Source organism: Mustela nigripes, chromosome 2 (genome assembly GCF_022355385.1).
Source record: "Mustela nigripes isolate SB6536 chromosome 2, MUSNIG.SB6536, whole genome shotgun sequence".
NCBI classification, from domain to species: Eukaryota; Metazoa; Chordata; class Mammalia; order Carnivora; family Mustelidae; genus Mustela; species Mustela nigripes.
The window spans coordinates 69,167,868-69,195,731 of record NC_081558.1 but is presented as its reverse complement, the minus strand read 5'-3'; positions in this window follow the sequence as shown (position 1 = coordinate 69,195,731).

The window sequence follows — 27,864 nt, the reverse complement described above, 5'->3', positions numbered from 1 at the left end:
AGTCATGGCGATGGTTGCACAACTCTAAATTTCCTAAAAAGCACCGAATTGGATACTTGTGAATTTTTGTATAAAACGTACCTCAATAAAGCTGTTAACAAAAAGCCGAGATTATAAAACACTTGTATTCTAGACAGAATTGTCTGTTTTACCAAGCATATCTGGAAGCAGTTAGTATTAGTTTATTTCCTTTAAAAGGTATTTCTTATAATTACTGATTTGAAAAAGTAGTGACATGCTAGTGACACAGTTAATATCTGCTTTGTTTTGTTCTTCTCGCTCTGAGACCATGGGCTGGCCACGTGGTCAGTCAGCACTGGAAGTAACTAACACAGGTAAGCATCATGGGCTCTCACAGCTGGCAGGGTTAGAGACCTGGAAACCCCTCTATACCTACCCTTAGAGGGAGGCTAGTTAGCAGCATGCAAGGTATAGCAACAATCAGCCATCCTGAAGGAGAGCACCTACAAGCCTAAACCAAGGCAGTTAGCATTTTTATTCCCACTTGGACCCACTAAACCCCCTGGACCTCAGCCGCATGTCCCCAGTCTGGCTGGACAAATCCTGGCCTTTCGGAAAATGGCATGAGGTAACATGAGGAAGAGTTCTCTCACCAATTCTTGGCTACAAAGGGAAAAGAGAGGAAAATTCCAGCAAGGTTGTATTTTCAGAAAGGGTGGTGTCTGCGGGACTGCAAATGTGGAGTTTATAATTAAGTGTTTTGTGAGGTGGGCAGTGCTAGTCCTCCATCTGATTTGAACTGGAAAGTTGAATTGCTGTTTAAAGGAAGTGCTCTTTGTGGTTTGGTGACACTCGTACATTTCTCAGATTAGTGTGGCCACACATTGGCAGTAGGTGGTGCCTGGGTGGGAAAGAGCCAGTTTACATGTTGATATGCGGGATGGGACCTATTAAGGGCTTTGTATCCTCCCATGCTGTGTGCAGAACCAGCAGGGGTTGGTAAGAAAGAGAAAAGATACCTCAGAGGGGTTGGGGGCCCCCTTGTACCAGCATCTTTGCTGGGCTCAGGGGAAGCAGGGAGCAAGGATTTGAGTGCAAGCAGCTCATCATTTGGAGCCCATCTCAGAAAGCATCAGTAGGGGAGTAGGGAGTGAGGCAAAATAGGGCAGACCAAGAAAGGCATTTTCATAAACAACCTCCCAAGGCTTTAAGGGAGGAAGCTGTAGGAGACTATAGAATAAAGTCTCAGCCTTGTGTGCACATTGGAATCACCTGGGGGTTTGTTGAAACATATTGCTGGGCTCCCAACCTCAGAGTTTCTGATTCAGTAGGTCCAAAGTGTGTAGGACCTTAAAGTTTGCATTCCTAATAAGTCCCCAGGTGATGCTGATGCTGTTGTCCTGGCATGATACTTTGAGGAGTGAAGAAGATGATTCGGATGGTCAGACCCAGGGGTGAGGAGTTGGGGTATTTATGTACCAATTCCCATCTCGTGTTGTGGAAGGCTGCTCCTGGAATGGTTAACTGCCTGGTACCCTGTGTACCAGCAGGCCCTGCAGCCAGGGAAGGTTTGCAGGCTGAGAGTAACAAGTGCTTGCTATAAAGCAAAGCTATAAGGTTATGTGGGAACAGAGTACAGGGGCACCAAGAAGGCCAGCCACACTGCCTGCAGGAACAGAGTATCTCTGCATTAACTATCAGAGTCCTCTGTATCTGATGGAAAAAGTATTACAGCATAGTGCCACAAAAAAGGGTTAGTGCCCCAGCTGCTTTAATATCCATAGCAGTGTGACCTTAACTAGATCTCTTACCTTCTCTGGGCCCCGCCCCAACTGGAAGGCCCCACCTGTCTCAAAAATTCCTGGATTCTCTGATTACTAGATCCAAGTGACCATGCTCAACCACAGCCTGTGAAAACATTCGGCCCCAAGAGAGCTCCAGGAAAGCACATTTACATCTATCACCCCTGCCCAGCATCCTTCCCCAAGGATTCAAATTTTGTCCAAGTAGGTGCTGCCCCCAGACTGTGAGGCAATACACTCCAAAGCTTGAGGCTTCCTAGGGTGGGCATCCTGTGTGGTTCCTACAGGTCCCTGGTCCCCAGGCACCAGGCTCACTGCCTTCCCTTCGCATCCTTGGCAGGTGTATCAAGCATTAATAAGATACTTCATGTCAGTCAAAGAAGACTATAAGACTATGTATTTTCTTTTAATGAGTTGTGCAGTTAAAATAATAAACTGCTTAATCTTTTCATTTGGGGTAGAATGATGTATTATGGAAGACTCGATTGCTCCCCCACTTCCTTCCCTTTCCCTGGATAGCCTGGCAATGACACTACCTGGTCATTGCCCTTGCTGGGCACCTGAGTGTAAAAGGCAAGCCTGCAAATCCCCAGAGAACTAGAAAAAAGAGGGTAGTCTTGGCTTCCCAGTGTCAAGGAAGCTCAAGGCACCTGCAACCAGTGCAAACCACTTAGATTCAGATAGACTAACAGAGTGGACATCTACAGCTTTTGTCTTCCAAGCAGTCAGATTCCCTTTTGTCAGAAACAGCTCCTCAGTTCTCCATGGAAATCCACACTTCTCCATTCATAATCCCAGTGGTTCAGGATGTTAACATCTACCTTGTCCCAGATGGGCCTAATCAGCCTATTTCACCTCACCCTGATCTAGTGAGGGTCAGTCCAGTGGTAGCCAGTGAGGATGCCAGTCCGTTAAGGGATCTCCTGCTCCAAATGTCAGGAAATTCCAGGACCAAGATTCTGGGTCTGTTCACAATTCCCTGACTTAGATAGAAAGCATAATAAAACATAATGGTACCAAAAAAGTTGCTAGTGCTGAGCTTCTCTTGCACTCATAGCTTTGTGACCTCAAATCTCACCTTCTCTGGGCCCTTAGCTCAAAGAATTCCATGACTCCACCTGTCTTGAAAATTCCCTGATTCTCTGTCCAGAAAAGCCCTGTAACTTGACAACTAGATCCATGTTACCATGTTCAACCACTGCCTGTGAAACATTTACTTAGTACTGTATCTGGGAGGGCCACATCATCACTGTGCTTGACTCCTGAAAACCCAGAGTGGCTTAGGAAAGTCTCATAGCAACTTTTTCCATCATCAACATTCCCCTTGCATTCCTGGATATGAAATCTCATGCTACCATAAATACCCATTACTATTTGACCTGGCTTCAAGTCGTATGATTGGGGACACACACAGTAGTAAGACCTTAAAAAATATTTCAATGAATCACTAAAGGTTAAGAACTTCACTGACTATCTTTTCAAGAGGAGGGCAGAGCACTGAAGGATTTTGCCGTGCTCATCTCCCTGCAAGGACTATCTCTCCTGCTCCCCTAAGCAGCAATCTCCCTTCATCCAACCTTCAAGGTTCACCCCTTTCTGAAGAACCCCTGGGCCCTCCCAGGCACAGCCAGGTGCTTTCTCTATTGGAGTTCTTCTTCCTTCCTTCAAGTGTCCAGAGAATGAGTAGGAGGCCTAGGTTGGAAGACCAAACCTTCATGGTCAGCCATGACCCAGCCGCCATCTTTGTGTTTCCATGGTCTCAAGGAAGAATTGACTTACTCCAGGAAATGTGTGTGAACTTGGACAGGCATGGGTGTGATTCCTCTTGCTAGGAGATCTGAAACAGGGTGCCTAAAGACCTTCTCACACAGTCCCAGGGTTAGGAAAGAAGAATAAGTGGGGACCCTGCTTCTCATAAAAGTATCTATTGTTTATATTCTCATGTTGGGAGTTACTTTGTCCTGCCTGCCCCATGGGAGTGGCTGAAAGCTCCTTGCCTGACCCCTGACCTGCTGCCAAATTTTCTTGGACCTCCTGAGTTTTGTGATGACTGATCTTAGAGCCAGGTCACCCTGGTCTACTTTCTGTCCTTTCAAACAAGTATGGAAGAAGACATCCCAGTCACACTTCCTTCTTCAAATATGAATCAAGCCAGAGTACAGATGTATAGCAGGTTTGGATATTTTTTATCCAAGTTCTAATTGATTTCAAATCCTAATTAAGGAGTAACTAATAAATGGACAATGAAGGACCCTCAAAATCACTTTTTCCGTCTTATAATTTGACTTTCAGTCTCTTTTCTCTAAGCCTTGAAAAGATCTGATATGTTCATGTGAAACTGATTTTGCCTATGATATGCTCCTCCCTTTTGTCTTTGGTTGCCCACTATCCCAACCTCATTTCCCCATATTTAATGTCTTCTCCATCAGTCTTGCTCCCATGATAGATGTCAAAGACACCATGCAGGTAGGGCATAGGCAGGTGGTCTAGGCTTGGAACTAGCTCAATCTCACCCACATTCCCAAGACTCACAGTTGAAAATTAGTGACCCAAAGAAGCAAGGAAAAAGAGAAATCCTCCTGTTGCTAATGGGAGCACTGTCATCATAACATCCAGAGTTCAGTGGTCAACTCAGTGGCATCCACACCAGTCTGCATCTGTGGCACAACTGTGGTTCTGTCAATACAGCCTCCCTCTGTCCACTTCCAACCCCCAAACCTCATTCTCCAGATATCCCAGGGATACCACAAGCTGCCCAATATCCTTTCAGTGAATTCTTCTCTCTGACTGCATCATCCAGTCAACTCACATGCAACAAAGAACCCCAGTCATGATTCTACTACCTGCTTTCTTCTCTTGTCTCCCTCAACAGAAACCTGCTTCTGTCTGTTGCTGGCATAGCCTTTGATGGCCTGGCCCATCCCTTCTAAGATATCCAAGCATCTCCTCTGAGGACCCTCCATCCCCTGAGGGGTCTCACCCCACACTGTACTATAAGCATTTACCTGCCTGGGCTTTGTTTTATTTTGTTTTGTTTTCTGCTGCAAATATCACCCAAGAAAGTCAGAGATGAAAGAAGGATGCTTCTTGGCCTATGCTGATCCCTTTAAGACTTTCTCTGTGGGGCTGGTTCAGAGAGACAGGTAGGCATTTGCCTCAAGGTCTGTGGAGTCACCTGTACTGCTTAGCAAATCAAAGGGAAGTTGTGGTGGCTTGGTGTACAGAACTAGGAAATTTGCCTGGAGGCTTTGCATCGTTACTGGCAACTCAAGAGTCTTTTACCCAGGGGCACCTGGGTGGCTCAGTGGGTTAAGCCGCTGCCTTCTGCTCAGGTCCTGATCTCAGGGTCCTGGGATTGAGCCCCACGTCGGGCTCTCCGCTCAGCAGGGAGCCTGCTTCCTCCCCTCTCTCTCTGCCTGCCTCTCTGACTACATGTGACACCTCTCTCTCTCTCTCTGTCAAATAAATAAAAAATATCTTTAAAAAAAAAAAAAAAGTCTTTTACCCAAAGATGTCTCAAGAGACCTTCTCATCATACTTGGGGGGCAAATTAAGGCCTACCAGGAAAGTGGTTTACTCTGAGTCACATGTCAGATTAGCAGCTGCTAATACTGATACCTAGTAACCTTCAACCCAACTGGTCAAATATATGTAATAGCCTACAAGGCTTTCTTCCACTTCAAATCTTTATTTTTTCAAATACTTTATTTTTCCTCATTTAAGCAGATCGGCCAATTAAGTTCTCTTCTACAGAGCCAAATATGTATATCTTCATAAAAATACAAGATGGGATTGGGAGGGAGACAAACCATAAGTGACTCTTAATCTCACAAAACAAACTGAGGGTTGCTGGGGGGAGGGGGGTTGGGAGAAGGGGGTGGGATTATGGACATTGGGGAGGGTATGTGCTTTGGTGAGTGCTGTGAAGTGTGTAAACCTAGTGATTCACAGACCTTTACCCCTGGGGATAAAAATATATGTTTATAAAAAATAAAAAATTAAATTAAATTTAAAAAAAAATAGTTTTTGAATTTAAAAATGTAGCAGGGGTGATTACACATGATTTTTTTTTCCAACCTTTGCTTATTTGTCTAGGGCCTGACCAAAGCTTAAATTTTTCAAATGAAAGGATCTTTGTATCAGTCAAGATTGTTCAGAGAAACAGAACCAATGGGATAGTTTAGTGGGTAGATAGATGGATAGATAGATGGATGGACAGATAGATAGATAGATAGACAGACAGGAGAGGAGAATTACTATAGGAATTGGCTCATGCAGTTATGGATACCAAAAAGTCCCATAACCTTCCATCTGTAAGCTGGACAACTAAGAAAACCAGTGGTACAATTCAGCCTGACTCTGAAAGCCTGATGCCTGGGGAGCTGATGGTATAAGTCCCCAAGTCTGAAGGCCCAAGAACCAGATGCTGTGATGTCCAAGGGCAAGAGAAGATGGATGTCCTAGCTCAAGAAGAAAGAGGAACTCACCTCTCCATTGACCTTTTTGTTCCTTTCAGGCCCCCGATGGATTGGATGTTGCTGCCCACATTGGTGAGGGCCAGTTTCTCCATTCAGTCTACTGAATCAGATGTTACTGTCTTCCAGAAACACCTTCACAGACACATCCAATGATAATGTATCACCAGCCATGTAGGCATCTCTTAGGCCAGTCAAACTGACACATTAAATTAACCATCACAAGTCTACTACTTGTCACTTTGGCACCTATATCTGTGTCCTTAAACCATACTTCATATCTTAATAAAAGACAATTGCAAGGTTATAAATCTGTTTAACATGACTCTGTCTGTCAAATAGATAAATAAAATCTTTTAAAAAAAATCTGTTTAACATGATACAACTATTCTGCATACAACTGAAAAACCTTTCCCTGAAAAAGGAGGTAAACTCCTTGAGTGCACTTTACCCTTCTCCTTAATATCCTGTACCTTAAATATTATGATGTAAAATTAACAATATTTAAATATTGATATAAAGACAATTCATCTTACGTGATAAGAAAATAAGGGAAGAAAGAAAACAAAAATATTTACTTAATATGTGTACATAAACACACAAACACTCATAAAACAAGGAAGAAATAGTGATAACAATTACAGCCTTGTTTCTATAACTAGTCACGTCATCATGACTAAGACTTATGACTACCTTCTTCTACTATCCATTCTGTATCCCTTTTGCCTTCAGCAAGCACCTTCACTGGTAATGCTTCTTTACCTGGTGAAGTGACCCAAACCCATTTTTGAAGAGTCTCTCCCATTATTAGTCCTGTCTGGATGAGGTCATTATACTTTTCCATTGACCTTAATCACAAGGCATGATGATTCTAAGAGATGCCTTGAGGGATCTCCTGTATTCCAGACATACTCTTCCATTCTCCATGGTAGAAAACCAGTCCGATTTCCCCTTGTGTGTCAGGATCAAGCACCCCAGCCAACATAGCAATTCCCTTCTTTGTCAGGTGTTTCAGAAGCCTGTGCACCCCAAAATGGCCTGATGGCCATCTCAAGTTCCAGTTCAGTGGAAACCCTGTGTCTGCTGGTGGCACCATTGCTCCTTCAGGAACTAAGACCTCTAGGCCAGCAGAATGTAAAGTCATGAAAACAGAAAGCAAAAATTTTCTGGTATGTCCCTAGGGATAATAGTGAGTTGTGCCACTTCCATTTCTACCCCTTGATTCCTGGACCTGTGAAACCTTGCTGTGGGTGAAACAGCACCAGATTTTGGATGCTGATTCAGACCATATATACCTTCTGGAAAACTTTGCTCCAGCCCTACCTAGCTGGTGCTGTAAATGTGTCTTCAAAAGGCCATTCCACCATTCTATCAAGCCAGCCACTTCATGATGATGGGAAACATAGCAATACCAGTGAATTCCATGAGTGTGGGCCAGTTGCTGCACTTCTTTTGCTTTGAAGTGAATTCTTTGGTCTGAAGCAATGTTGTGTGAAATCCTGTGATGGTGGATAAGGCAATCTATAGTGCATGAGTGGGAGTTTTGGCAGAAGCATTGAATACAAGGAAGGGAAATTTGTATCCAGAATAAGCGTCTATATCAGTAAGGACAAAATGCTATCCCTTTCATGATGAAATTGGTCCAACATAATCAAATTTTTTATTTTTTGTCTTTCAGCCCAATTACCTTGGAGGTGGGAAGAGTGTCCATCAGCCAAAGTTGTTAACCTTTATGAGTTGTTTTCTGTTTTGTTTTTTATTTTCTTTTTGGAACACTGTAAGCAATACTTCAATATCTACAATCCACTGTCAAGTAAGAAAAGCTAAAAGCAGAGACATTTATTAGCTCAATTTTTACACAAAAAAATGCACCAAAAATGCATATATGTTTATGTATCTGCACCAGTTTATATGACCTAGAGAAGTATGTGGAAGGAAACGACAAGTTGGCCAATAGTTGTTATCAGATAGAATTAGGTTTCATTGTGAGTAACAGAGACTAGGAAAAAAAGTGATTTAAGATAGAAGCTCTTTCTCCCATATGTGTAAAAGGAACCTGGAGGTAGACTGTCCAATATGATAGCTCTACAAGGTCACCAGAAACAGACACAGCTTCTGGATCCCTCCTCCACTGTCCCATGGTATGGCCCTTGTCCTTATGGTCCAAGATAATTGCTGAAACTCCAGCCATCATATACAAGAGAGCAGGAAGGAGAAAGGAAAGGGAAATAAAAGCTTACTTTTAAAGGAGGCCTCTGAGAAGTTTCTCTCACATGACAATTCCACTTACATCTTATTGGTCAGAATCTAGATATATGACCACACATGGTTGCAAAGGAAGCTGGGAAATGTAATCTTTTAGCTAGGGAACAATGTAATACCTAAAATCTAAGGTTTGTTAAACTGAGATGATCAGGCAGAATGGATACTGATTAGCCTTCAGCAGTCTCTCCAAACAGCTAATTTGAGGATAAGGAAGTGAGGTTATCGGAAAGGAGGGGATGGAAGGGCATGCAGATAGAAATGGTTACATGTGTATATGTGTATATGTAACTTTGTATTATTTCACTAGCTAAAGTGAGTTTTTAAAAAGTAACTTTTGGAATAATTTAAATACATTTTTAATAAGCATGATAAGGGAAATTTCCCCGTAAGTCTTCATATAAAATACACGGAACAGACTAATGAACAAGCAGCTTCATCAGTTTTGTTTTGTTTTGTTTTGTTTTTTAAGAAAAGAGGGCCAAAATGAGACACCATGGTGGATAATGTAAGGTCCCTGTGCGGGTCTTCCATCGAGGCACAAATGCATACCAGCGAGGAGAAGGTCTGAAGGGAGCTGGAGTCTGGAGCAGAAGCAGAATGCAGGGAGAAAAAGATGGCTGCTCGGAATCCGAACTCAAGACTCTTAGGACCTGTTGAGCTTGACCAGGGCAGAAGCAGTCCTTTAAGAACCCACCTGAAGAATATGAGGTGGGCCTTCTTGGACTTGAGAAAATTGTGGTACCAGGTGCAGAGTCTATCCCCAAACTCAGCCATGTTCCAGAGAAAACAAGGTATACTGGCATGTTCCATCCAATTCCCGGGGCATGGAACCCTGATTAGAACTCAAGCAGCCCCTTTCCCGGGAAGAGCTCTGCTCCCTATTTCGTCCCACAGAGCTTTTCCCTCACAACCCCATGATCTTGCTATGAGGAGAAGCAAGAACTCATTCTTTCTTGGGTTCTAATTCTTGGAATTTGGACCCCTGTCAGGGTGTGGGGGTTCTAAAGTGGGGATACCAGTCAACTGCTTTTCTCCTGCAAGTTCCTGTTTAGGCACTTGGTTCCCCAAAGCAAAAAATGGTACAGAGTATCCTGGGTATCCAGAAACAACCCTGTATTAATTTCCCAGTGTTGCCATAATAAAACGTCACACACTGGGTACTCAAAACGATGGAAACAAATTCTTCCAAAATCTTGGATCCAAGGTGCCAGCCAGGCCATGCTCCATGAGATTGGATAGACTCCTTCATTGCCCCTTCCATCTTCTGGTGGTGGCATTCAGACCCTGGCTTCCTCTCCTTTGCAGCTCTATCATTCCAGCTTTTGCCTCTGTCATCATGTGGTGTTCTTCCTGTGTGTCTGTCTTCTCCTCTCTTGTAAGGATACTGTTCATAGTGGACTAAGGCCTGTCCACCTCTAACATGTCCTCTTTTAATTTACATATAAGTGCATTTGCAAAGACCCTAGTCCGTGCTGGGCTTAGGAATTCAACATTTTGGGGTGGAGGGACAAACCCCTTCAGGGTCTTTCTTAGAATCTCTCAAGGCCCTCAGCACATCAGCCAGGCTGTGGCCACCAAGAGGATCACATTTGAAAGGAGACCACTATGGACATGATTGTAAACAGAAATACTTTTTGAAGATAGATTTTAATGATAAAGAAAAAAAAAAGGAAAATAGAGTCCTCCAAGGTGTCCCCCACTCCCAAGCATGGGGGCCCAGGACAGTCAGCCAGGGGTGGGCCTGACCTCTTCCTCATGGTTGTAAAAGCAGCAGCAATGGCCTTTCTCCTTTCTGTGAACAGAGTGCCTCTAGCTGTCTTGAAACAGATATTGCATACCACCCCCTCACTGCTAGACCTGGAAACCCTGGGGGTGAGAAGGAGATGAGATTAGATCATGGGATGAGGGGATTCTGCCACACACCACAGCATGTAAGATTATGGGCCAGAGCAATAGCCTCCCATGTCCAACATTGCAGGCAGTTGCTAAATAAAACTATCAGCATGGGTTTGCTCCTAGCCCAGCCCTGACACTCGGCCTTGATTTCCTTGTCTTCCAAATAAAGGGGTTTGATGTCTAAGATCCCTTCCAAACTCAACAGTTCTGAGCTCAGAGTGAAACCAGAAGTCTCTTGGAGGGTGTCTTAGCTGGGTTCCCCTAGAAGCAGAGCCTGAGACAGGGATTCCGCACATGGGAGGAAGGGAAGCAAGACAAAGGAAGGGGAAGGGCAAACATATCTGGTCTCAAGTAAGTCTAGCCTTGGCCTGAAATTAATGTGGGCTCTGAAGCAGAAATCCTATGATTTCTAGCAGCCTAGAGACAGCTAAGGGCATTGTACCCTTTTATCAGTAAACCAGTCTCTATGGGCTGCTTTGGGTGGGAATATTTATAACTCCTAGGCAAGGTAAGCTCTGTGGGTTATTCTCCAAAGGAGAGGGGCTGCTGTGAGCTGTAGCAGCCCCTCAAAGCAGCTGGGGAAGGGGTGAACCACAGCCACCAATGCCTAGGGAAATACAAACATTAATTCTCTCAGACCTCTACACAGGAAAGACTTGCTGAGAACAGAAGCAAGATGCTGCTTTCTGTAAAGCCCTCACCATTCATTCAACTAATGTTATTGAATGAATACCTGCTACCTGCCAGCCACTATTCTGGGTATTTGAACATAAGGCTTAGCATCCAAAAAAATCACACCAAATATTCTGATTATGGTCTCCCCCTCAAGAAGGGCTAAATCTCTTCTCCAGGAGACCCTGCCTAAAGGAGTGCTACCAGCCAACAGCAGCAGACATCCTCTGGGCTGGGGAAGATGAGAGGAGGAGCAGCACAGGCTGGCAAGTGTTTGGTTTTGAAAAGCCTGTGGCATATTCAAACAAAGATACAGTAGCCACACTTGGAGGTGAGTCTGGCCCCACTTTCCAGGAGTTTCTGGCTGGGATGCTTGCTGTGCAGCCGACTGTAGCCTCCATATGTTTGAGTAACTTCCACTTGGCAGGTGGAGAGTGAATATTTGTTGGTCAGGCAGTCCTTTCTCTTCAAAATCCACTTGCTTTCCCCTTTACTTTTTAACGTGTCTGTGCTCATCTCTGCAGCCCTATTTCTGTGGGATCCTCTCCCAAGGGCCAGGGCATTCACACTGAGCCAGCCCAGGATCAGCTTCCACACCCTGAAGAGCCATGAGCTGGTGGTATGCACTGGAGGTAGTGAGCCTAAGAAGCTGGGCCAGATCTGGGCACCTGCAAGGAAGACTATGACAGGCAGTATAGGAGGGGCACCAGGGAAGGGTCCTGGGTCCTCAGCCCCTAAAGCCAGGGGGAAATTAAAATAAGCTATTTAATCAAAAGAAATGAAATCTTGCCATTTGCGACGACTGGATAGAACTAGAGGCTATTATGCTTAGCGAAATAAGTCAATCAGAGAAAGACAACTATCATATGATCTCCCTGATATGAGGAAGTGGTGATGCAATGTGGGGGTTTAGTGGGGTAGGAAAAGAATAAATGAAACAAGATGGGATCGGGAGGGAGACAATCCATAAGAGACTCAATGTCACAAAACAAACTGAGGGGGCCCCGGGGTGAAGGGGGTAGGGAGAGGGTGGTGGGGTTATGGAGACATTGGGGAGGGTATGTGCTATGGTGAGTGCTGTGAAGTGTGTAAACCTGGTGATTCACAGACCTATACCCCTGGGGCTAACAATACATTATATGTTTATTAAAAAATTTAATTTTTTTTTAATGGGCTATTTAATATTCCTTCTTCAAGCTTGAAGTCCTCTCTGTTCATGGAATAAAAAAGGGGTTGTTTTGAGAAGCGGAAGAAAGAGGCCTAAAGCAAGCATCATGCTAACGAGGGAGGTCAGACTTGGAGTTGCTGGAAAAGAGGTCCATGGAGAGCAGCCACAAATGCTCAAAAAACCAGATAGTATCTGGGGAGATTCATGCATGGCAACAACTCCAACTGCGAACTGAATCTGTTGATGGCTCTAAGATGGAGTGCCCACCACAACCAGTTATCATGGATCTCATAGTCTCTTTCTATGTCTCTGTCTCTTTCTGTATCTATCTAGATATATATATTATATGTCTGTATGTATATGCACATGTTTTTGTATATGTTTGTATGTATGTGTATGTATATATAAAGATATATAGATAATAGATATAAATATAAATATAGATATTTCTCTAAAACTATGGACCAGACCACTTTCTATCTTTCAGAGAAAGGCCCAACAGCAAGTCATTTCTGTGGCCACTAGTCTGTAACACATGGTCATAATTTTAGGATTCTGGTGTCATTCCAGGGAAAAATAAAAACATGACAGAAAAAAGGATATAGTATTGATCAAAACACTAACATTTATTGAAGACTTAAGGCACTGCATGGAGCTCTTTCCTTGCATGATCTCGGTCCCCCCACAGCAACCCCAGGTGAAGGACCATGAGCACTCCCTCTTTTACAGATGAAGAGCCTGGAGTACAGAGAAAAGCTCTCACCTGTCCAATCTCATATGGCTAGTGCTTGAAGGGGCTCCAGAACCCACTTTACTGTAGACAGAGCTAGATACCAAGTAGCTTGGCCTCATAACAAAAAGCCTCCAAAAATTAGCTTCTATAAGTGAAGTCCAGTAGAAATACAAGAGAAGGGCTGGGGAGGTGAGCGGGGGGTGGGGGAGACTAAGGATGGAGAGAGCAGAGAGAGAAAAAGCCACCCAAAACAATGAAGCCAGCGGGAGGGATGGCACCACACCAGACAACTTAGCTCTGGCCATCCTGGGAGGTGAGGAGAAGGACAAGTCGAGGTGGCACTGATCTCACCTATGAGCAACACAGTTCCTCTGGTCAGATGAGAGTTTCCCAGCCCTAAGTTCTCCTAACATGGTTTTGTCCCGGAGTTTTTCTTATTTAAAGGACAAGATTCAGAATGGTTGTCACTGTTGCTGTTGAGGTACAGGATGCGGGACACCAGGGTGGTTCAATCTGTTAAGCCTCAGCCTTCAGCTCAGGATCCCAGGATCCTGGGATCAAGTCCTGCATTGAGCTCCATGCTCAGCAGAGAGCCTGTTTTTGCCACTCCCCCTGCTTGTGCTCTCTTTCTGACAAATAAAATCTGAAGGAGGAGGAGGGGAAGAGGTGGGGGAGAAGAGAGGGGTGCTCTGTCATTATGGTTGGCATGTGCTAGAAAAGCCTGTCCTGCTTCAGGTGTGTTGGTGAAGGGTCAGGGAGTGGGGAGGCACCACTGACCAAGGCCCCAACCATGAGCGCTAAAAAAGCAGCTGCACATCCATGAGTGTCTTCCACATGAGTAAGGCAAACCTGTCCTTCTCCCACACCCCCTTGAGCTCTCTCCACTCTCCCTTTTCTCCACCTGCACCAAAAGCCCTGCAATGCCGATGTGGCCTGACATTTCAGTTCCACAAGTTTGTGGGCATACACTTTAATGTATTATCTACTTCGCTGGCAGTAAGGGGACTCGGTTATTTGTTTCACTTTACTGCCCTCATGTCTCCTTTCTTCCTCCAGGAGACCCCTTCCCAGTGTCTCTAGGTAGCATGCGTCTGAGACCGTTTATCTCTGAGGATGTCTTTCTTCCTGTTCACATTTCAGCGATGACTTAAGTGGATATAGCATTCTAGGTAAGAAGGTATTTTCTTCCACTCTGCAGATGTTGCTCTCTATTCTTCCTGCCTCCCACGTGACAGTTGAGAGGTTTGATGTCTGTTTGAAATGGACTCATCTGTAGAGATCTGTTACCTGTCTCCGGAACATTTTCTCTGTATTTGATGTATTTAAATTTCATTCTAATTATCTTGATGTGTGTGTACATGAACCTACCCTGTTGGCACACCGTGCTCCCCTCCAGTCAGGGGGCTCGATTCTTCAATTAAGTCTAGAAAATTCTCAGTCATTCATTCTTCAAACACTTATTTTCTCCCCCCCATTAACTCATTTCCCTCTTGGTGGTAGTCTTAGAAACAAATGTCGACCCTTCTAACTCTGGCCTCCATATTGATTTCTCTTGTCCTTTTCATCTCTCTCCCTTTCTGACACCTCTGTCAGATGGTTGACCCAAATGTCCCTCTCCATACCTCGTTCTGTAACTGAATCTGCAGTGTTCCTCATCCCACCCATTGGGTGCTCTCAATTAACAAGTGTATTTTTCATGCTTATTATCTCTAATTCATTTCCTTCGTAAATGGTTATTCTTACTTTCCAATCTCCCAGAGGATATTTATTATGCTTATTTTATATTCTTGTTCCATTAGCTTTGCTCCACCTGCACAAGGTGCTCCATTTGTTGGGTTTGTTAACAGCACATGCACTTCTCAAAGGTCTTATTGTTCCCTGAGATTGCTCACCCCAGCCCCTTAGGGTGGTGGGCTGACCCAGCCAGTATATCCACTTAGTTGGAGATGAAGGGCTCCCATGGTGCTCCTCCAGGGACATCTCTCAGAGCCCAGGTAGCACCCTGGGCTTACCCTGTCGGAGGAGGAACACTGCCAAACCACCTGCACTTGTTATCTTCTGCACTTCCCTCTGCCATCTGGACCTCCCTCTGGTGGGACTTCCGTCTGCCCTGTGAAAAACGACCCAGAGGGCCATCATCCACTCCAGCAGCTAGAAAGCCTACCTGTGGCCCCTGTCCTGTCACTATCACCCCACCCTGGGACCCTACCACCTTCACAGTCCCAGAGTTATTTTTTCCAGTTTCTATGTTGGTTCTGGAGATCTGGCCACCTCCTTTTTATGCCTGTGGCATTTCTGGGTTTGGAAATGAAGACAGAGCAACCCATACAGGTTTCAGAAACTCCTTTACATTTCTGAGTCTCCACTCCCTGCCTCCCCAGCTCTTCTCAGGGAGTACCACCTCCCACTGCCAGCCAGTGCTTAGAACAAGAGACATTTACAGAAGCAAGCCAGAATCTCTTTGGGGCTTCTGACATATTTGAATGAAGCCAAGCCACCAGAAAGCCGATCTTGCCCCACCTCCCCACCATCTGTTGGCCTCCAAAGAATTCCTTTGGGAAGTGACTATTTACCCAGTGATGCACAACTCCTGTGGACTCTCCTCTAGGCATGAGGACAATAGTCCCTAAAGGCTCCATTTCCTCCACAGGTATGGAAAATATTTCCAGGCTCTCCAAGAGCATGATTCATCACCTCTCTTATTGAGGCTCTATGGCAATGCAAGTAGCTAAAAGCCTGCATGGAAATGGGTAAGAAACAATTGCCCTTTGGGCACCAGAAAATTACTTTTTGGAGAGTTTAATCAGACCAGGCCGCTGCTCCACACTAACTACGCAGAGTCTACAGGAACTTTTTCAAATGAAGTTTCATCCTCCTCAAGGCTTAGGTTAGTGAAGGCACCATGAGGAGGTCATGGAGTGTAGGGTCTGTGTGTTCTAGGGCCAGATTTGCCCCCATCAGTGCCATTGATCTGATCCATTCATCCCTCTGTGCCCCTCTTTCTCTCAGCTGTGAAACAGGGATTATAACCCCTGTGTGGAGGGTTTGAGATTTGGGAGAGATGGTAAAGGATTCTATGCTTCTCCAAAGAGATCCATAAATATAAATCATCCTCATTGCCTTAAATGAGTAATAAGGGAGGTATAAATAAAATCCCATGGAAACAGAACCGCACATCAAATTCTGAGCAAATTTGGCACCCAGAGACAGCTCCCTGCTATAGGAATTCCTGCATACACTGGAGAATCCTTCTGAAATACAATTATTTATCCTTTATTGCTCTGTTATATTAGTTTATAGTTTGGCACTCCAGTTATCCATAAGGAAAGGCAGATGGGCTGTACCTTGTATGAGCCCTCAGATCCACAGAGTAGCACTGAAACACGGTGTGGATCTGTGTGCTTCGGTGGTGAAGGGCTCAAAGTCTGATGTCAAATAGATCTAAGCTCAAACCCCAGTCCTATCTCCTTCTAGCTGAGCTTCAGCTTCTATATCTGTAAAATGGAAATAATATCCACCACATAGGGTTGTTAGTGAGGATAAAGGGAAATAATGCACAATAATGACAGTGTCAGGGCTATGACCTAATCCTCCACAAATGATGGCCATAGTATTATTGTATTATTGTTGGAGCATGAAGGCCCCCTGCCTTCTCTCTGTTTCTCTCTCTCTCTCTCCCTCTCTCACACACACATGCGTGTGCATGCACGCGCGCGCGCACACACACACACACACACATACACACCAGGTCCTGGGCTAATGGAGAGCAAGCTGAGAGTCTAGGATGTAAAATTTAAGGAGGTACTTACTCACAGGTGTATGCAAATGTAAGAGAGTGCCTTAAATTTTACAACCTAAACACCTCCTTGTCTTACTCTAGTCTTCACACACACACAAGTGAGAAAACCGAGGCCTGGAGAAATGTATAGAACCTGGATCTCAGGGGTTGTTATGGCCATGCTGGAGATTCCAAGGTAGATCTTCTCCTCCCCCTGCCATGCTTTGACCTCCCGGGTCTGAGCAGAGAGATTCAGAAATGGGACAATTCCAGATACTGTGAGCAGGTTCCTGCAATCAATCACACCTGTAATTTACAGAGGAGGCAAGCAGCAACTTCCTGTGTCCGGAGAAAGCTGTACCCAACTCAACTCTTTTTCCACTGCCTGCAAACCTTGCTTTGGGATCTGACCCTATTTTACCCTGAGCAGGACTGGTGCTTAAGAGGAGGGTCTTCTGGTCACTTACACAAGGGTCGTTTTGATTGGTCAGTGCCTGTGTCTTGCTGGTAGTTAAATATTTTTATATTAACCTGTGCAAAAAGAGCCCACAGAGGAATGACTTGCCCTCAACAAGGTCACAAAGTCAGATTCAGCAGGTGAAGGTGTCTCAGCATCTTTATGATTCCTCGTCAGATCTTCTATTCTTGACTCAAACCTGTCACCCTCGCACCATTGCTCAACCTACTTCCCATCTACGACTATAACCTTTCCCTGATCAAAACCTGACTGCCCAGTCCACAGCCAGATTTCTGCCTTTATTTCCTGAGATACTCCCATCCCCAGGCTAGAATTGAGTTCAGTTTGGGGCAACCTCTACCCCTAGCTCCCTCTTCCCCATCCACATGCACAGCCCTGGCTCTCGCAACTGCCTTTCTCGACAATGGAACCTGATTTCAGACTCTGGCTGGGTCTATTGAAAACTGAACGTCTTGCTTTGACTTTCACCCAAAGCCAACCCTGACCTGAAGACCTGGGTGAAGGTAGCTTGTTTGGCAGATAATCCAAGGAAATATTGAGGGAGTGAGGAAAGGAGGCAAGAAGGGAAGAAACCCATATAAAAGTTTGGACTTATATGAATAGGTTACAACAGCAGGCACCTGAAACTCAATCCTGTCAGGACCCTTCCGAGAGATAGGATAGAACCTAGACTTCACAACTGTCCAGACAAAGGCTGAAGAGGCTGAGATATTTATTCATTCACCAACTCCCAACTGCCTTGAGTTGAGGCTTGATCTTGGGAGAATGAACCTTCCAGCACTTCTGCCCAGTCTGTGTGCTGGTTGGTAACTTCTGTGGCCAGGAAAGTCCAGAAGCAGAGAGAGGTGCAGGGGCTCGAGGGATGAAGGCATGAGGTCTTCAGGAACTGTCAGCTGAAGCTACAGATGACCTTTAGGGTCATCACAGCATAAATGATGTGGCTTCAGAACTGGCAGGGTCTCCTGCCAGCAACACGCTTCCTGAAATAGCAAAGTTTTCCATAGGCTTTTAAGAGCACAGTCTACCTAGAATCTTCATAATACTGTTTTCCTCTCTACCACCCCTGCCTTGATTTTCTCTCTGAGAGAGAAACTGAAACAATGAGAAAGAAAAAAGTACAAAAGTTCGACACAATAATGGTCTGTAAACATCCTTCCTATACATCCCTCCCTCCACTTGCTTATGTCAGGCTTCTGTCCTAGGGCTGGGGTCCCCAAAAGAGACCTGGAGTTGAAAGATCGTGTGTGTTAGTGACTTCTTAGGGAAACTCATACAGAAGTTGGAGAAGCCAGACCTGGCAGTGGGAAAAGCCAAGGGAAGGTGTGATTAGCAGAATGGCCTTAGCCTGATCCCACAGGGAGCTCTGGAGCTTAAATTACATCTCAGAATTTCCATGACCTGTGGCAAGAGTGCTAGGCTCTCATCTTCCTATCCTGTGGTAAGGGCCACTCCAGAAGGATAGAAATTTCCAGATAGAAATTTGAAAGATAAAAATTTCTCCTTTTCCACAACTACAGACAAAGCAGGCTCTTGTCCAGGGACAGTACCACCCATTGGAAATGACAGTGCATCTAGGCCATGGGAAGCAGCTTTAAGGGAATCTGGATGGGACCTCGATATTATCTGCTGCAGCTTCCAGAGAAACTTACATTTAAGTAAATTCTGCTGCTAGAAAAATGTTTGATGCCACTGGACTATAGTATCTTTTGTATGTTTTTGTTTGTTTGTTTGGGTTTTTCTTTTTCTATTTATTTATTTATTTATTTATTTATTTATTTATTTTTGACTCCTGGCCTGAAGCCTATAATTCTTTAACACAGAGCTGCAGACCACATGGTTTTGGGGACTGGATACTAAATTATCCCATTAGGGTTGGAAATAGTTCCTAAGTCATACCCTAGCAGTGCCTGAAGCAAAGGCCCAAACTTAGCTGGTGGCAGCAATTTTCAGCTCTGAAAAATCTAGTCACAAAAATATAAGAATTAGTGAATCTTACCCATCAGAGATGACACACAGGAAAGGATGCATTGTGGTTCTCCTGCACCCCCATCTCTGCTTCCTTCTCCTCTGAAGTTTTGGGCTAAAAGTAGAAACTGAGTAGGTGCTAGTTCCTATGTTGCAAATTTTTCTTTACTGATGATGCATAATTGTATTGTATTTCCATTCAGTAATTCTTCAGAATAAACCTTAAGATATGCAAAATGAGAAATGAAGATGAGATTGTAATACAATAAAAGTACCTTGGAAAAGGTATCTTAAACTCTCTCCCCTCTGGATACAATTTTGAAGTTAGGTAAGCTTTCTTTCTTTTTCTCTCTTTCTTTCTTTTTTTCTCATGTTTCTTTAAAAAAATAAATTAAAAAAAGAAGGTATGAGGGAATACTCCAAACTACCAAAATATTTAACTTGACATGTAAAATAGTGAGTTCACCATCTCGTACATATTAATCTCTAAGGTGCTGTCATATCCCATGACACCATCCTATCTCCTTAAAAAAAAATATGACTTTGGAAACTACATTGGAAATATCTTGTGTTTTTCATTTCTAGAAACATTTCATCACTGGTAAATAGAATGATGTTAGAGGACTTTGTTCATTTTGACTACATGAAAAGGTAAACCTGTTCTTACTTAGTTGCCAACAGGTAGAAATACACAAAACATCCAATCGAATGTCAAAATAAGTTAAATTCTTGCACCTGCTTGTAAATACTCTGTGCAAGCAACAGCTAAACTTGTAAAGAGTGAGATGTTGGTGACACTAATTCCACTCACTCATTCAGCAAGTAATTACTGAGTGTCTTCTGTTCACCAGCACTGTCCAGGATACTGAGGACACCGCAGTGAACAAACTCCAAGATGCCTTCAAATGTTGAAATATTAGCTCCATCATTTTCTGAATTTGGCTTCCTTATTGGAAAGATGTTTCCATTTTTAAATCTCTGTCTGCTGCCCTGCTAAATAATGTTCTCCCAGGTTCCCAAAAGGAGAATTAATTTGGCGAAACAAATCAGTTGTTGTTTCACTCATTATTATGATAATAGAGAAATTGGGTTTTTAATTAAGGCTGAGGAAGGATGGAAAAGAGTAGGCAAATAAACGCCCACACGGTTTGAGGCCCAAGGGACAAGACAAATCTCCTTTTTGCTGTAGTGTCAAAAATTCTCTCCCTTCCAGCAGCTTCCACAGGTTAAGGCATCTTATCTAGGGTGGACCCCAAGCTACAGGCATTTCCTGCCCTAGGAATCGGTTAGCACCCACCAAGTTGACATGAATGATGATTAAATATAAGCACCTTTCAGGGGGATGTACTGTAGATATCACTGTTTTGAAAATGAGTAAGCTGAAGCTTTGAGAAGGTAAGCAACACACTCCGGGTCACACAATTGTGAGATGCTGTCATGATTTCAATTCAAGTAGTTTGATTCTAAGATGTTCTGAGCCTTTAACCTACATTAACTCTTAACACATAAAGAAGGGGTCTGAAAATGTCCAGTACATTTATCACTCATCTTGTTTTTTTTAAAAATCACTATGCAAAAATGAATGAATGAATGAATGAATGAATGAATATCACTAGGATATTTTAAGTTATACAAGGAATACATGTTAATTGTGAGAAGTAAAGGAAGGAGGATGTGAACACAAAAAATAAAGGGGGAAAGTAAGGGAAAACGTGAAAGAACCACAAAGAAAAATCTGCATTTTTCTACTGTCCATACACCACCCATTCTCACTGGGCACCACACAGCCCCTAAGGGGTCAAAAACTGGTCCTTGTGGAGAGAAAAGCTTATTCTTTCATAAAGCACTAATAGTCATACAATGCATACATGGACAGATATACAGTATATCTGTAGTATTAAATTTTTGTTGGAGAACAAAATTTGGGGGGGAAAGTCTGAAAAGATCCTGGAGGGAAATTAGTTTAGAGAAGTTGAGAATACTTCCATAGATTTGGATTTTAATAGATTTTAAATATTTTTATTATTCTAAAATATTAAATATATTTTATATATAATATAAATATATGAATATATAAATATAAATATATATTTACACAATATATCAAAAATGTTAAATATTAAATATTTTAAATACGTTTTTAAACTAATTAAATAAAATATTATTTATTATTTTAAAATAATAGATTTAAAAAATTTAATCGGTAGCTATTTGTACAGATTTTTCTATGTATTATATCTGTTTTATTACAAAAATGGGATGTATATACATGCTATACCTTTCCATGTCCATGAAAATTCTTTCTAATAATGTGCTATACCATTCACGAAGCACTTTTGCATACAGTATTTCATTTGATCCTTACTGTAACTGTGCGAAGGTAGATGCTTTAATTATTATTCCTATTTTACAACTGAAGAAACTTAGGCATAGAAAGATGAATTAACCTGCCCCAAACTCTCTTAGCCAATATAAACAACAGAGCTAAGATTTGAATCTTATTTCTTAAGATCTTTGAGTTTACCTTGCTATTTTTCCAAGCCTTTTGAGTAGAAATCTTTGTTAATTTATTGTAAATTGTTTTTAGTTTTCTAATAAAAGCTGTAAGATTTCCTCAGTAGTCACTCGAGCTTCATCTCAAGTTCTGGATAGTTTCTGCATCAGACAGACATAAGAAAGTCTTCCCTATCCTTGGGAAACGTATCACCAGTTTTCTTTCCTTTTTTTTTTCAAATTTTTAAAAACTTTTTACTTCCCAAAGCTTAAAGAAATTTCCTTACCATGCAACCTTGTAGCTTCTTAGGGGATGTTGACTCTCTCTCCGTAAACAGGCCTGAAAGAGATTTCCAGCTCTTGCACTGGCATCAGGAAGCCATAGGAGGCATGCCCTCTCAGGTGACTTCCTTTACCTTCACCTTCCTCTAGACCCCATGCCCAGGCCCCACCATACTCCCAGTCCTGCTCACAGAAAAAATGTGGTGGGAACTGGGCTGCATGTTGGCTTTTCAGCAGCAGTAGTACGCAGCAAATAGGCCTTGAGAAATGATGATAGTAAGAAACATTCGTCTATTTTTGACCATAAAATATTTTTTTTATCAGAAGTCTTATTAGAGAGCTTATGGTTTGGATTTTTCGAGAAGCTAGAGATGGATGTTTTCTGTCCAGCTCAAACCTGCCAGCCCTAAGGTGGAGAGAGAAAACATGCATACAGGCTGGCACTTGGGTACCAGCAGCTGAGGCTCTGCACACAGCCATCCTTGCCTCCTAGAGCCCTGCACCCTGCGGGGTCCAGAGACGGGGTCCATGTACAATCTGACCTTTGCCTGGTGAGCCACTCTAAATACTCGGGCAAACCTTTCTCCACCGTGGCTCTACCTAGAGCTGGTCTGGTAACTTTGAGGGCCCTTTTTCCACTGTCCTCACTGCAGGCCACTCTTTGAGCCATCTTTATCCCATCCAGGCTCTGTTCCTCCAGGGAGAACAGAGCAGGAAAATATTCTAGTGTCTCCTAAAACTTGTTCAGCTGGGAACTTGACTACAGAGGTTGCTATGGCAACCAGAGCAGATGATTAGGATGCTAGAATGTGGGTTATGTGTTTGTGTGTGCACAAGAGTATGTGGCACACAGGGGAAAGGAATACTACTAAGAAAGGCCTAGACATTCTACACAAGACCCTGGGATTGTCCCAGAAGCATGTCCCTCACTCTCGGTCAAGTGGACCTGGACTGAACCACAACTGCGATTTTAAGGCAACATGAAGCCAGTCCTTTTCAAATCATCCAGTTTAGTTCTGTGCTTGTGGGAATCTTCCCTCAAAATGTGTTTCTACTAAATTTTATTGGGGTCTCATTTCTTCATGATCTCTCAAACCAATGGACCATGCAGGTATCAACAGATGGACACCATGCCTGTCAACTTGGAAATGTTGTTAATGTCAGGTGACAGGCATGCTATGAATTGGATACGTCTCTGAATGTTTCCTTACTTAATCTTTTTGAAATTAAATCTACAATTTCTACAAGGTGTATCCAACATGATTTACAGATTTCAAATCTCATGTAGTGCTCTCAGAGTGTAAGAATTTCTGCATACATTCTAACATAATGTATGTAATTAAAGACTGTTATACACTATGAGTAGTATTTACTTAATAAAATATTTAAACTCTCACATGTAAAATATCTGAACCATGTGTAACTGAAAAAAATGTGGAAGAAATGATATAGAGATTTTAAAAATTGGAGACAATAGAATGGTCAAGTTTATACCATACACAAAGATAAAGTCAAAATGGATAAAAGACCTCAATGTGAGGCAGGAACTTATCAAAAATCCTAGAGGAGAACATAGGCAGTAACCTCTTCGACATCGGCCACAGCAACTTCTTTCAAGACATGTTTCCAAATGCAAAGGAAACAAAAGTGAAAATGAACTTTTGGGACTTCATCAGGATAAAAAGTTTCTGCACAACAAAGGAAACAGTCAACAAAACAAAGAGGCAACCCACGAAATGGGAGAAGATACTTTCAAATGACACTATAGACAAAGGGCTGATATCCAAGTTCTATAAAGAACTCCTCAAACTCAACATTCAAAAAACGGATAATCACGTCAAAAAATGGGCAGAAGACATAAACAGACACTTCTCCAAAGAAGACACACAAATGGCTAACAGAGACATGAAAAAATGTTTAACATCAGGGAGGTTAAAATCAAAGCCACATTGAAATACCACCTTACACCAGTTAGAATGGCCAAAATTAACAAGACAAGAAACAACAAGTGTTGGAGAAGTTGTGGAGAAAAGGGAACCCTCTTACTCTGTTGGTGGGAATGTAAGTTGGTGTAGCCACTTTGGGAAACAGTGTGGAGATTCCTTAAGAAATTAAAAATAGGGGCACCTGGGTGGCTCAGTGGGTTAATCCTCTGCCTTCGGCTCAGGTCATGATCTCAGGGTCCTGGGATCGAGCCCCACATCGGGCTGTCTGCTCAGCAGGGGGCCTGCTTCCTCCTCTCTGCCTGTGTCTCTGCCTACTTGTGATCCCTGTCTGTCAAATAAATAAATAAAATCTTAAAAAAAAAGAAAAAGAAAAAGAAATTTAAAATAGAGCTACCCTATGACCCTGCAATTGCACTATGCTCTGTGGGCATTTACCACAAAGATACAGATGTAGTGAAAAGAAGGGCCATATGTACCCCAATGTTCATAGCAGCAATGGCTACAGTTGCCAGATTGTGGAAAGAGCCAAGATGCCCTGCAACAGATGAATATATATTCATATATATTCAGTCCATATATTCATATATAAACAGTCCATATATACAATGGAATATTACACTTCCATCAGAAAGGATGAATACCCAAATTTTGTATCAACATGGGCGGGACTGGAGGAGATTATGCTGAGTGAAATAAGTCAAGCAGAGAGAGTCACTTACTTGTGGAGCATAAAGGAATAACATGGAGGAACATTAGGAGAAGGAAAGGAAAAGTGAATTGGGGGAAGTCTGAGGGAGAGACAAAGCATGAGAGACTGTGGACTCTGAGAAACAAACAGGGTTTTGGAGGAGAGGGGATGGGGGAATGGGTGAGCCTGGGTGGTGGGTATTATGGAGGGCACGTATTGCATGGAGCACTGGGAGTGATGCATAAACAATGAATCTTTGAACACTGAAAAATAAGATAAAATTATTTTTTAAAAAACCAAAAAATTGGAGATAAAATGAAACTCTATAGAGATCCCTCTCTTTCCAGATGTTAACAAGAACAAGAGATTTACTGGGCACTTATTATGTACCAGGCTCTAAGTATTTTGTATGTTCTTATTTGTTGAATTCTAACAATAACACCATAAAGTAGATATTATTATCTCTACCTTACAGGAAAGGAAGTGCAGGCACAGAAGGAAGTTGCCCAAATCACAAGGCAGTGATGATGAAATTGGGTGCCAGCTGGGTGATCAGGCTCTACTGCCCAGTCTGATAGCCCCAACAGCCTAGGAAAGGATGAGGATCCCTGCTCAGGTCCCAGCACAGCCCTTCTCCAGCTCTCTGAACCTCCTCCCCTCTACATCCCTCCTACAGATCTTATTTCCTTCTGGGTAAGAAAACAAGCTCTTCCCTCATCAGGCACTCCTTTAGAAACTATTGTTTAGGGAACAAACTTCAGGCTTCTGGTATTGGAGCAGTCTAGAATTTAAAAAATCTTATCTCTCAAAGTTACTGCCTCTGTCATGAACTTCAAAAAGTCGGTTTCAAAACCCAAAGCTGAACACTGGCTCATTTCTAACTCCACATTTCAGTCCGCTCCTGAGGAGATAAGGCTCAGCTTCACAGTCTAATTTTAGCAGAGGAAGGACTGTAGATTAAAATAAATCAGCAAAAATGAAGATACATCAATTAAATTTTCAAACTATTATTCCTCTACATGTTGTATCTGAGAATAAAAAATTATTAATTTCATTTCTGAGAAATATATGAATCAGTAAATAAAATGTGTTAACATTTTAAATATTAAGATCTACTCCAACGAAATACGTTACTCAAAGAAAAGTTGTGTCAGGGTATTACATCTCAGTATCTCTTCTTCCTTATAGAATAAAATCACACCCCTCCCCATTTCAGCCTTACAGCTGGAGGCTACATTTCCCAGTAGTTAGGTGTGAGTTAGGTATGGCCATTTGACCAAATTCTGGTTCAGAGCACTTAGTTTACTGGTCTTGTGGACTTGAACAGGTCATTGAGTCTCAGTCCAGAACATAAACACCAGAAAGAACCATAGAGCTAAACCACCTGAAGACCAAGGAAGGACGGAAAGACAGAAGGCCAGAGTTGCAAAGTGAAGTGCCAAGGCTTCTCATCAGCATCAGAAGGGCAGGGGCTTGAACCTCCTTGTCTGCTGGCTATGGACCATTTTTGACACTACCCTTCTGTTCCCTAAGCTTCAACTTTTTCTGCAATGTGAGGCTGATAAGAGCACATGTATAGTGGGCACAGTAGGTGACCTCCCAAATTCCACTGCATCCCTCCCCCACATTGAGTAGTGCCCCACGGTTTGAAAACTTGACTCTTGCTCCAGAGGGAGACTCTGATTAGTCTCAGCCAATAATAATAACCCATTTCCCTTGCCAGGATTCATCAGCAGCTCAGAGCTGAGCTAATTGGCACTGGCCATTCCCTTGGCACATGGGTCTTGGACTAGCCATGGGCATAGAACCCAGGATGGACCAATCAGAATTAAGGGAAAAATTTTTGTTTGTTGTCAAAGAAGAAGCCTTCTTTCTCCCTCTTCTTCCTTGTCCACTTCCCTTCCTCCTCTCTGCCCCCCTCCTTCTCTCTGAACATCCAAGAGAAAGCTTACAGAACTGGCTGAGACCACTGGCCATCCTACAATATAAATTACCCCTGTCCTGGGTTGTGAGCCTAAATGAGGCAGCACAGGTAAAGCACTTTGCCCATACCAGGCCCATAATAAGTGCTCAAATAACAGTAGCCTGTCATGTAAGGTCAGTCTATCCATAGCAGCCCTGGCTCATAAGGACATTACCAAATGGTTCCATTATTTCTACCTTGATCAAGGCGTAAGGTTTACCTTTATGCACGCTCCATGAAAATGGTTCAAATTCCACAGCATAATTTTGAGGAGTTTCAGGGGGGTTCTGGTGGATTGTGTCCCAGCTGCAGATCAGCAGGAGGTCCCCGCTTCGGGAGAAGTGGGGATAGCTCCTTCCCACCCCATTCCTCATCCTAAAGACAAGAGAGCCTTTTCCCCTCACTCAGAGCACTCACAGCTCATACCTTCCTCCCCAGTCTGCCTTCTCCACCCGTATACACCAGCCCCTGCCTTACCTCATTTGGGGGAGCAGAAAACCTTGCACTGCGGTGTGTATCCTAACTTCTCTGTTGGTCACTCTGCCCTATGGCTTCCTTAAGACTTTGTCTCTGCCTCATTAGAGGGGAAAATGTTTTTCAGGGTTCCTGCAAGAGAAAAGGTTTTCAAGATACCTTGAAGTATCCAAGATATGAGAAGAGCAGGAAAAAAAAAAGAATACTTACAGACGGTGCATGGGTGCTGAGTGAGGCCTTCAGGTGGCCTGGTATTCTTTCTCTCCCTCTTAGAGCCCTACTCAGCTGCCACAAAAGCAAACCCAAACCAGCCTCCTAGAGGATAATATTTCACATGGAGGGAAGACAAGCCATCCCAGTGACTACAGATGTGTGAGCGAGCCCAGATGGTCCCAACAGAGCTTAGGCCAAGATGAGCAGAACTGGCCAGCCAAGCCAGAGAATCGTGACCTGAGATAAATTATTGTTGTATGCCACTGAGGTGTTCCTGGTTGTTGTCGTTGTTGTTGTTTTATGTAATATCATTGTAGCAAGATCTAACTGATGTGTTATTATTTTTAATTTTGATGGAGAGTGGCTGAAATGAAAATTCTGTGGGCAAGACTGGCTGAAGGCTGCTCAGGCACAGGGTTCTCTGGTCCAGTTGACCATGGACTGGGAGGTGGAGAGGGTAGGATCAGGAATGAGAAACAGCATCTTTGTAACCGTGGCCTTTCCTTCCTGCAGTAGTCCTCATATTTTCGCTTACAATGTGTCAAGGGCACCTGGGTGGCTCAGTTGGTTAAGCATCTGCCTTTGGCTCAGATCATGATCCCAGGGTCCTGG